Below are 12,303 nucleotides of genomic sequence, written 5' to 3'. Positions count from 1 at the left end.
AATCATAACCCATTCCTATATAGAAAGTATACTTAGATGTTCCCCTTGAACGTATCACAACACCCGTAGGTTGCTCTTATTTGTCATGTAGTATGATGTCATGTATGATGAATTTTTAATATATAAATGTTTTTTTATGCAAAATGTTTCAGAGCTCGAGCAAACGTCAATTGATGTCTGTTATAGACAATCGATAATAAAACAGTCGAATGAGACTTTGACAACTTTCTGAGTTGGTCTGATTATTTGGTATAAGAGTTATTCTGCATCCCATCCATACATGACTTGTTACTGATTTAAGGCTGGGTTCACCTATCTAATCCTAAATCTAAAGATGGGAGTATGCTACAACCATCAAAAAATAACAACGCATTCCTAGAGGTGTCTTGTCAAAACAAAAGGGCCTATACAAATAAAACTATTGCCAATCCTTACCTCTAAATACAAATAGTGTGGGAAACAATGTTATGTAGAAGAAAGAAGTGTTCAAGAGATGATATGTCATGATACTTAGTCTATTGGGATCCCTTCCCCATGTTTTTAGCACAGGACACGGCGGCACACTCGAGTTTAGCACAGTCTCTCTTTGCCTTTCAAAGTTTATTCTTTCACAGGGCCTCACGCAACAAACAAAGAATATGTTATTTTCCTCTCAGCTTTTCACACGTACTCAATTTCTCAGGTGGTTCACTATTCACCTCGGATTCCCTTCAGCTGGGCTCAGATCCGTTTCAACAGAATGTTCAATCAGTCTCCCTCTGCCGGGCTCGGACCAATTTAATTCACTTTAATACAAACTTGCTTTATCCTAAAAGCTTTCAATTGATCTCCCTCGTTTGGGCTCAGACCAACTTTCAAACTTGCTTTAATCCAAAATGTTCAATTGTTCTCTCTCGTTCGTGCTCGTACCAACTTTCTATCTTTGTCATAACATTTCTGGGCAGTATCAACATCAAAGACTTTCGATTGCGCACAGGGTTTTGCTTGACGCGTTGTAGGACCACTTCGATGCACAGTTCTTTGCCACTCTTTCATTTTTGTCAACTCTCAGCTGGATACCTTACAGAGGCCTTCGATTGAGCACACACGCAGTGCAGTGCTGGACCACTCTGTCAAAAGTATCGTATTGCTCAAAAATTCAAGCATTCATTTGCAGGCTAGTTTTACTCAGGCTTCTCTCAGTAGGACACAAGCCTGTCTTGGTTTCAAAAGTTCACTTTAGACACCTTCCATCACAACTCCCGCTTTTCTGGGAGTCTCCCTTCAGATTTATCAGAGACTTTCGATAAGGCTACTTTATCTTCGCCGGACCACTCTGTTCATTACATTTTACACACTGGATTATTTCTCGGTCGCTGCTTCCTAAAACTACAAGTTCCACAATGCAACAGTCACTTGTTACAATAATTTCTTTAAAATGTCACAAACTGGGCTCTCTCCCATTGTACATGAAAACTCACTGGTTGTCTTGACCTTCCTTCTATTAAGCTTTGTCTTTGCCTTAGGGTGGGGCCTCCTGTGATGGCCTTGCTCCTCCCCAACACTGTCGTTCACCCAGTAGAGAACTGGGCAGCCTCCAGGCACCCGTGGCAGGATAACACAAACAGTTCAATGTAGGGGGAATGGTTTGGAAGCCTTCATTCTCCGCCTCCACCCCTTCTGCCTGGCAGATCTTGTTGGGAGCTCCTGCTCTGCTCCACATCTGTCCCTCCACCAGTCAGTCCAGGGATGAAAAGGATCTGGGGTTCTGCTCTCGGCTCTGTGGCTCCCCTTTACCAGTGCTGGGTCTGGTCCACTGCTTTCTGCCAGTGCTTGGGCTTCAGGTAGGGATCCTCTGCCGGACTCAGCCTTGAAGCCTCCCTCCTGGTGTCATAAAAGAAACTGACCCTTCTTGCTCAGCAGCCTTCCTTTATACACCTGGAAGATGTTAACAGGCTTCAGGTGTTGGGTTAGGGTTAGGTCTGCCTGACCTTGCCTGACTCCATAAGTGGGATAGCCTACTGTCAAGGTGTGACAGTCTGTTTTCTGTTTCCTATCAGGGTTTTCCTTCGTAATCCTTATACTCTTACTCCCTCTCTTCTTCGTTCTGTCCTTGGGTATTTCAATAGGGGAATGGGATTATGGGAATTGAAAAGTGAGTTTCGAGGAAAGCAGGGTAAAACTCATGTTGGAATATAGGGTTGGTCTTTGTTTTCCCTAATGGTTTCACCTTTTCCATACAGAAAGGGACTCTGTTGACAATATCCCATGACAACTGATGTAAGGGGATGCGGGGTAGGGGCATATTGGAACGGGAGGAATACCATGTCTCGCCCGGAGTCCCCAAGGACCTCCTGCCCAGGTGATCCTCCCTCGCTCGTCTTCCCCCAGGGTTGGGATCCGAGAGCAATGGCCCTTCCCTTGGCCACCTGAACAAAGGATACCCAGGAATAGCCTGGGAGAAATGCCTCAGGTTTCTCACACTGAGGAGTCACCACTACCATTCTCAACTCTAACTAAGGGGTCACTGCTCTCCACACCCACAACAGGTGACCTCACATACTCTTCCTGAGAGCCTACCGTGTCATCTCCAACCAGCGTACCACTCCAGCCACCATCACTGGACAACTCTTGAAACACCTCTTGGTGCACAACTCCACTACCATCACACACTGCGCTCTGTCTCATGAGACTTCACGCACTGCCTTAAACTCTACTTTGTGCCATCTTCCAACACAACAAAATTTCCCATGAATGTGCAAATGTTACTGAAAGCAAACAATGGAGTACCTACACCTCTCACTCTCCTCCCGGATTCCTTATTCTGACAAAGCTACCAACCTCAAATGTCTCTGTATTCACATGCTTCCTACTATCATACAACCACTTGTATCTTTCCTGGCACCTCTCTACTCTGCTAATAAGCTCCTCCCTGATCACCTTAACTGGACCAGAGGTGCCCACCCATTCTGGGATCAGCTTATCAACCAGTTTCCTCCCCTCAATGCCACAAAGGGCATGACTTCTGTAGTGGAATGGAGCGTGGTCCTATAAGCCCAGAGCATATCACGAATCAAACTCCCAACATGCAAATTGGACATTTTGACCAGCTGAAACGTCGCTTTTGCTGCCTTGTTGAAACACTCCACCATTCCATTTTGGTATGGGCAATACAAGGTCATAGTCTCATGGTGAACCGCTGTCCCCTCAAGAAATCAACCACCACACTAGACTTGAATTGCAAACTATTGTCGGTTAACGGGGTGGACGGAAAGCCTTCCATCCAAAAAATGGCATCTAGAAACTCGACCACAGACTTCGCTGTGGCTTCATCTGACCAACCCACGCAAAGCCACTTGGACTAGTAGTCCATCAGTACAAACATGATTGTTTTTCACTGATAACACTTGGGTAAAGGCCCAATTATATCCAGCGTCATCCTCTCCCATGGCTTCGTAGGGAATTTCATGGGACACAACAGAGGTTCCGACACCACATGTGACTTATCACAAGATGCACATTGTACACAATGCCTAACTAAATGTTCCACTTCAGCATCCAGGCCCGGCCACCAATATGTCTCTCTTATTCTCTTTTTAGTCAGATTCCTTCCTAGATCTCCTTTGTTGGCAATCTTGAGAAAGAGATTTCTCATCCCCTTCAGCAGACTGATTTTCTCACACTGCACAAGATTTCACAATCCATCCACAACTCTCCTCTGACCTGCTTGAACTGTGAACAAACCCCTGCTGCCCCATTCGGCCAACCACCCTCTAATACCTGGCGAACCATAACCATTTCTGCATCTACCTCACTTTCCACACGCCATCTGGCCAAGTCCAAAACTCCATTCTGACCAACCCCCACAATCATGGAGCACCTCTCCTCACAAATCTTCTCCCCCCTTCAAGGGAAATACGGGAAATCCATTACCACATTCCATAAGCCTGGGATGTAGGCCACAGAGAAATTATACTGAAGGACTAGAGCCCAACAATTGATCCTCCGCACATCATTCCCACTCAACGCATAAACTAATGGTTTGTGGTAAATCTTCAATGCAAATGGTACACCTAACAAAAATAACTTAAAGTGGTTGATCGCCCAAAAACAAGCCATAGCCATTCACTCCACAGTAGAGTAGTTCCTCTCCGAGCCTTGTAGAGCTCTGGAGGCGAGCACAATTACACACACTCTGCCTTCCTGCATCTACATAAGGGCAGCCCCCAGTGCCACCATGTTTGCATCAGTCATTACGATGATCTTGCAACGTAGATTGCGCATGCTAAGCGTGGAGGCACCCCAATACTATTTTTCACCTGGGAGAATGCTCCCTCACACTCTGTGCTCCATACAAATTTGACATTTTTCTTCAACAGTTCCCTCAATGGGGCGCAAATGGTACCGAACCCTTCTATACATTTAGAATAGTACTCTGCTAAACCTAAGAATTCTTTCAGCCTGTCCTTGTTCTGAGGCGCTATGGCCTTCAGCGCTGCTTCCACTAAGTTGGCCTTTGGCCTGATAACTTGCTAGTCAACAACATGCCCACGGGGGACAACCACTCAGCAGCTTCGATAGGTTTTGTCACATATTCGCACACAACTTGTCAAGCTCAGATTTGAGTTTCTCCCTCAGTAACAGGGTAACATGGTGAATCTTGACAACAGGCTTTGCCCCCATATTTAAGATTATTTTGTGGCAAGACCCCTTCCGACAACCTAGATGGTTGGCAAACACTTTGGGATACAGAGCACACAAGTCATCCTCCACTAACATAAGAGTCTGCACAGCATTCAGCTTCCGAACAATGCACAGTCCTTTCTCATGTTTTCAGCTTAATAAGGGCACACCCTTGTCGGCCACATACAACACAGAGTTTACAGCCCTATCCTTAAATGCAATCTCAACAGGCTTTGATCCCAATATATTAGTTGGCGAGCCCCCATATCACTTGGGACATATAGCCGCAGCATCCAAATTGCTCACATCAAGACCTAGTGTCTTCAAAGCCTACACCTCCACGACTGTGGATTTCGAACTCGAAACAGCCATCATTCTCAAGTTACGCCCATCAACCTTCACTTCACACCAAGGCGCATCAACATCCTCATCATCATACTGGCAATAAGCAGATCACTTACACCCTCTTGAAACACATTACCTTCCTCCTCAACATACCTCACTTTCCTTCAGCTCCTGCATGCCCTTGTTATGTGCCCCTTCCTATTGCATTTCTTGCATATAGAATTTTTGGCATGCCAACATCCACTGATCGAAATGTGATGTCCCCCTCCACAAGCATAACACACACCATTGACTCTGGGGGCTTGCAGTCGGGGCCCTTAAAATAAACCAGCCCCTGGCCTGGCTGCGTGGAGGTGGTTGCTGCTTTGGTAGTCTTAGGAGACTCTTTGCCCACATTGTTCACCTCCCCTCCGGGAGTATTCAAGGTCACTGAGTAGGCTGAGGATTGCTCAGCAAGTTTGGCTATGTAGAATGGCCTGGTCCAAGGAAAGGTCCCTCACCATCAGAAGTCTCTCTTGCCGCTTCTTGTCCACTGTACATCTCACAATCTAGTCACGTACCACACAGTCAGCGAGCATCCCAAATCCACAATTTTTTGTCAAGCGGACCGCAGGGGGCACCTTGCAGCATCTGGATCACCAGAGCCACATACCTTGGCTGGGGGCACCCAGCACACAGCAACCTCGGTGCTGGGGACACCCAGGCCGAGGCTGCAACCATGTCCCTGAACACACAGCAGTCCCAGTCCAGTGGGATGATGTTGCCCAGCAACTAAATGCTGGCCCACACGGACAGGGCTTCAGCAAGCTGCGCGGCACCAGCATGGTGCCAACAAATACAAGCAGGAGTCAGCTCTTGATCGACTGACGAGCCGGAAATGGCTCGTCCCTTTTATTGGGTTGGTCACATGGTTACCACCAGGTGACCATTACACAAATCCTGGGTGCTACCATGCTCCCAGGAGGGGTGACATGCAATACTTGCAATCAACAACAACAAAAATGATGTTCACTCAGTGGTCTGGTCGAATTGGGCGGGAGCGGTGCTTCTCTACTTTTTTTAAATTATGTTTTACTGTTCCTAAACTATACATTTATTCTAAAAAGAAACAGTTCCGGAATGGTTTCGTTTTAAAATAAAAGTTTAAGAAGCAGTTAAAACGTGCAATTAACTGAACGTTCCCTTAAACAGCAGGTGTGTTTGTTTGGGGGTTTGTACTGCGCGTGTGAGAGGGTTCTTTGTGGGCAGCGGGGGCAGCCCAGGAGGGAACCTAATTCCACTACTTCTTTTCATACACTTCGACCGCTGTGCTCACTGTAATCCAAAGTCACTGAAATGACGCTACCTGTGATCCACAGTCACATAGCTCTCAACTCACATGCATTTGGCCAGTGTGACCCGCCTTGCAAAGAGCTGACTCACCCGCCAAGCCTCCTGCACGCCCATTCATTTCAATGTGCTCTCACCCGCCGAAAACAAAATTGGGTGTTTTCCACCACTTTTGCGACACAAATGGTTGAGAGCTATTCAGTCATCGAAACGATGCTCTCTGTAATCCATGCGAGGCCCTTCAAGGGACTCAACCAGCAAAAGCAAGAGGATCCCCTTTCCTACTGTCTGCCGAGTTTCCCGTGGTGCGCATCACACAGGATCATTCACAGGGTGCTCCTGCGGGACTCACCGCACGGGAAACGCGACAGGCACCCCCGAGCCCACACACAGACAAGGGCGCGCGGCCATAGACCCCGCTACAGCTGTCCCTGCCACCACTTCAGGGTGATGTTATTTCAACACACTGACAAATGGATCCCAAAGTAGGCTTGTTGAGTAAGACCGAAAGCGTCAAAACATGTTAATTCAAAGTTGGGCATCTTCATAGTGTGAAGACTAGGCAGCATGTATGCATCATATCAACAGATTTTCCATTGAAGAAAACTCCCACTTAAGCATGAGCTGCGGGTAATATCCAATCTTAAGAGTTCAATTTATGGGTCTGAGCGAAGACGTGTGTGTATAAGGGGAGCTAAGGGGCCGCAGGGCCCTGTAACTTCTCCCCCCCCAACCCCCAGTGCAATAATGCTTTTAGCACCCAGCCACGTGGCTAGGTGCTAGGCATTCCATGTGAAAATATGCACCAGCGTCCTGTTTTCACGAGTCTATTGCCAATCTTGCCGCCACGTGACAGGAAAGAGTCTGGAAGAAATGGAGGCAGCAGGAGCTGGCCAGAAGGGGAGTGTCCGAGCAGTGATGGCAGAGACAATTCAGAGGGAGAGCAGGAATGGTGGAAGGGAGCAGTGCCTCCAAGTGACACCCGCACTGACAGACAGAATGCTGGGAACTAGTCTGGCCCATGGCTAGACTGGGGATTATTGCTGGAATACCTGTGTGCTGATTGGTTCCCATCATTCTCCAGTTTCGCTTCAGGTACATATCCAGTGGTTGATGCAACATTCCTTCATTTTATATCTGAAACTTCCCAAATTCCAGATGTCATCAGTCTGCACAGTTGAAAATCCTATGACGCCTCACACCAGTCTCCCCCAGCTGGGGTATTTTGCTAACTTAATGAACCACCTTTGTCTGAGCCTCTTTGGCCTTCACAGTGAGGCGGCTGAGAATCTGCCAGGAGCTAATGAGCAGCTCAGATTTTCATTCAGCACTGACCTGAAGTGGCCTGTCTTGTCACTTTTTCTGTGACATGTACAGCAACTTCAAAAACTCCGGATTTCCAGAGTTGGGTAAAGCGGGAAAGAAAAGATGCCATGCATCCTTCAAATGGGATTTCTACAAGGAACCTACTCAGGTGGCCATTTCTTCTGTCATTCACCCCTGGGCATTCCATCACCACGTGCTGGAGGGTTTTGGTGACCTCAGTTGTTTTACAGAATCTACAGTTTGTCACTTTTCCTCCACTGCCTCCTTGCCAACAGAATTTCCTTAGTAGGGTACAGATTTAGTTGAAATTTCCAAAGGTTTGCACGATAATGGTTACACTGGAATCTATTCAGATATTTTGGAAGGACGTCAACTGCCCGAGATTCACAGAAAGTGGCAGGGAATAGTATAAAGCTCGCTCTTTGGTCACATGTTACGCATCGGTCCTTCCTCCATAGTTTCGTTTTAATGAACAGAGGATTCTGTGCCAACATTTCCTCATTGGCATCCAATTCAGTTTGATTGTTTAAACAAGCGTCTTTCCATTCTACTAGAACTTGTCCCTTCCCCTTCAGAATAGCACCCCTCAAGATTTCAAAGCCTCTCACTGCATCAACAAGTATACATTTTCCAGAAGAGGGAGAGTATTTTCCAGGTTACCACAGAATCCAAAGAAATCAGAGCTAGTTCATATCTGATAGCCTGGACTGGCACCTCCCCACCTCGAGCAGCCACAGGATCTTTCTCCAAAAGAGGGCCTAAAGTGTCAGCCAAATCTTGTTAGATGTTACCAGGGAACAATCTGCTCCGTATGTCAATATCAAGATAACCTTTTGACGACAAAGGTTAGCAGTGCCAGGGTAAATTTACAAAACCTCCTTAGGAGAACAGAACCTTGCCCCACCAAGCTCCTTACTTTCACCGACAATCCCTCCACCCTTGGGGCATCATTCACACTTGAGTTTAGTCACATTCGTAGGTATGTGAATATCTCCACTCTCAAAAGGCATTCCCCATTCAAGTACCAATTACCCTGCTTCTCCCTTTGACCCTGTAGTGATTGCATTGTTAGGACCCTCAATTTGGCCACATTTACTCTCAGCCCATCATCTGCCACATACAGGTGTAGTGCCTCCAGTTTTCGCTGCAGTGCAATTGGAGTTTGATCCAAGAGGACCAAGACATCTGCGTACAGAATGTGACTAATCAGTTGCCCATTTAATCTCAGAGGAAAGAACCTCACTCTATTCAGCATTTTCCCAATATCGGAGATGAACAGGTTGAACAGAGCCGGGGCAATTGGGCACCCCTGTTTCAGACCACTTGTTGTTTTTATAGGCCTTGAAAGCAAACCCGCTCCATTCAACCGCACCCTTATTGAAGTACCGAATGTAGGGCATGGATAGCTACAACCAAATCTGGCAAGCAACCCAACTGAGTCGATTTCTCCCATAGAGCAAACCTCTCGATTGAATCGAAAGCCTGCGCCAGGTATATAAACGGGAGGTAGATTTTTCTACTATCGATCAGGTCTTGGGCCTTCAAAACATTTAGCAAACAAATATTGCACCCAGTCCCCATTCCTAGCACAAAACTAGATTGAAATGGATCAAAGCGACCGTGTTTTAGGACCCATTCATCCAATCCTTTGAACTGTATAACTGCGAAAAGCTTCCTAATCCCACCCAGGAGAACGATGGGTCAGTAAATTCTCAAGATCTACCTGTCTCCCTTCTTAAAGATTAGGACCACACTTGATGATTTCCAGGATTTAGAGACGGACCTAACTGCCAGAATGTGGTTAAAGAATCCCTCTATGAACTCTAACCATAGTGTTGGGCCTCTTTTTAACATATTTGTTACGCCATCATGCCCTGAAGCCCTTGAATTGCTTGTCCTTCTTATACACAGTAGGATCTCTGTTATATCAAACCTGCTAGACCACCACCCACAACTCTCGATATTTTCACTTTTTTAATGGCCCACTCGATGTATTGAACAAAGATTCAAAGTGTCTCACCCATTCTTCTTCTGAGACTGCATTTAGTTGCAGAGCTAGTTGGGGATAACCCGTTGAATTAATCAATTTCCCGATTTCTCCCTTTATTTTGTTACCCATTTTCAGCAACATTGACTCAGCGTCACTGTCACTCTGCAGCAACTTGGGGATCTAGTTCCTGTAGACCTGGAGCTTGGCCTTTAACTATCTCACCATGTCTTCACTTGATGTTAAGGATAGGATCTTAATTTTCCTAATGTCGGTCCTCAAGGAAGGTTTTGCCAGCACTATCTGTGTGTCGTAAGCGTACTTAGTGGAAAATTCCTTCCGCTTGTCCGATCCTGCCCTTTGTGCAAATTCTGCCAGGAGCACTGAGTATTCTATAAGGGGGGGGGCGTACCTTGTTTGGCTACCTCCTCCACCACCTCAAATATTTTTATAAGGTTTGAGATTTTTGTGGAGTTCTTTCTAAGTCTATTTCAGCCTTGCGAGACCTCAAGCCTGTCTGCCCCTCACACAGTATTTACTTTTACACAGGGCTGCCAGGTCATTTGCAAGATGTTATGATTGCTATTAGCTGTCTGGATGACCTCAAAACAGTCCACCTGCTGGAAGAGGTTACTTGAGACATAAATATGGTGAATTTTGGAGGTGGAGGGCCCTCTTTTCCAGGTCGATTTCCCAGGGATATTACCCAGATCTTGCCCATTTAGTATGTGCCAATCCTTTAGGCACGCCTCCTGCACCCATAAGCTTTCTCTTCCTCCCACCACCCTCTGGTGCAGGCCCCTATTTCTGACAAAATCTTTGCGGGCACCCGGGCATGGCATGTGTAAATCCCCACATATAATGACAACATGATCTGGAGCCAGCTGAATGCACTCATCCAGAGTGCATTGTAAGTTGGTTAGAAAGCTTTGGGGTGAGATTGCCTCTGGATGCCAATAAACGTTGCATACTATGAGGACAGGGTAACTAGTTGAGATTGTTAGATGGTCTAATCAGTAATAGCTGGATGAAAGGGTTCGGGTTCAACATAATCACCACTCTCATATCTAAACCAGATCTGAAAGTATAGTTAACAGACCTGAGACCGGCCTTCCCCTCAACCCTTTTTTTGACAGGTTTAGGAAGACAGAATATCCATCCAAACAAGGTTTCTTAGAAAGCCACTTTTCCTTAAAACACAAAATGTCAAATGAATCAAAGACAGTCTCCCTTCCCAAATAGGTGCACCTGTAATTTATATGGTAGGCCTAACAACTGAATATTATTCTGGTACTGCCAAGCCTGAAGGCCAAGAGTAGCATAGGCTAGAACAGACTGTGATCCACAGTCACGTTCCTACACAAACGATAGAGAGAGCTAGCCCGGTTGGGTTGACAAAGTCAGGGTTGACCGCCTGGCTCCTAGAAAGTGATTGCTTATGTTCAAGCCATGCTATACTTTTTAGATTCCCAACACTTTGTAGAAAGGCTAAGCAAAAGAAGAGGCATGTGTACTTGTGCACCCTTACCTGTGAGGTGAATATGATTTTCTTTTTTGGATTTGGTTAAAAATTCCTGACATTTTTTTAAATATTTATTAGTAAAACCTCCTCTTCATTAATAGTGCAAATTTCACACTTCATGGGCTCACAGGTTTAAGGCATCCTCCCTCATCAGTGTAGTTCACTTACGGTGACTACTTTGGACCCTTAAAATGTAATCTTATATAATATAGTTGTAATGCGCTATTTGTTTTCTTATGTTACGTTACACAGCTTTTAATGGACATTTTTCACTGCTCTGAATCACACTTTTGAGGTGTAATTCCTCATCTGTGTACTTTGTAATAGTGATGGGCTACTTTTATGGAATGCAAAATGTCATATTATACAATTGTGAGCGCTATTTATGTTACGTTATGCTACTTTGTTACTTGGCTTTTAATGCAGCTTAAAAAATATGTTTAGTATTTGATTCCCAGCAACATCACTCAGTGCAGCGATTTCTTAGTTTAAGAATGTTCTTCTGCCCGTGTTATGCTATATTGGGTGTACTTAAGCTTGCCTCTTAAGTTTGAACTGCTTACATTGGCTGAAGGGACATGTGGTTTATTGCACACCAGTGTACTGTACCATTTTAGCATTCCTTTTGCGGGTCGAATAAATGATGGTGAGCTCTATGATTCAAAGGGATGCTCAGTGGAACCAGTTATTGACCACAGTGGGCCCTACTCCAGTTGAGTTGTACAGTTTTCCAGCCCTGGCATGATCTCTGATGTCGTGCCACCACATTGCTCGATGTGATCATTGATTAGAGCTACTGGTCTTCCTGCCGTGGGAATTTAAGACATGCAAACCCATATTATCCTGTGAAAACAAAGCAGTTGTCTACAATGTCCTCCTGCCTTTAGATCCCTGAAGTAAACTGTAATGGGCTCAGTGCCTCTTGTAGGTTCTGACCAGTTCAAAAGGTATACATAGCAGTGTCAGTGATGGAACCTTGAGACCCAGTGAATTATGCTCATAACTCCCTCCACTGCTGTAGGGGAAGCCACTTGAGCACAGCATGTGGGAACTTTTAGGTAATCTGCTGCAGGTCTGTCTAACCTCCTCCCCCCTCTTTGGGGAAGACCTGCACTATCTGTAGGCCCATATC

General features: G+C 45.8%; 1 protein-coding gene across 5 annotated transcripts in view; it reads left to right on the top strand.

Annotated features, from left to right (window-relative positions):
• HPCAL1 (hippocalcin like 1) overlaps nt 1-12,303 on the top strand; it is a 1,330,750-nt gene that overhangs the window by 1,203,846 nt on the left and 114,601 nt on the right. The gene's annotated exons all lie outside the window — the stretch shown is intronic.

Source organism: Ambystoma mexicanum, chromosome 4p, assembly GCF_040938575.1.
Source record: "Ambystoma mexicanum isolate Mex_15411 chromosome 4p, UKY_AmexF1_1, whole genome shotgun sequence".
In the NCBI taxonomy this organism is placed as follows: Eukaryota; Metazoa; Chordata; class Amphibia; order Caudata; family Ambystomatidae; genus Ambystoma; species Ambystoma mexicanum.
This window is presented reverse-complemented; position numbering and strand designations above follow the sequence as displayed.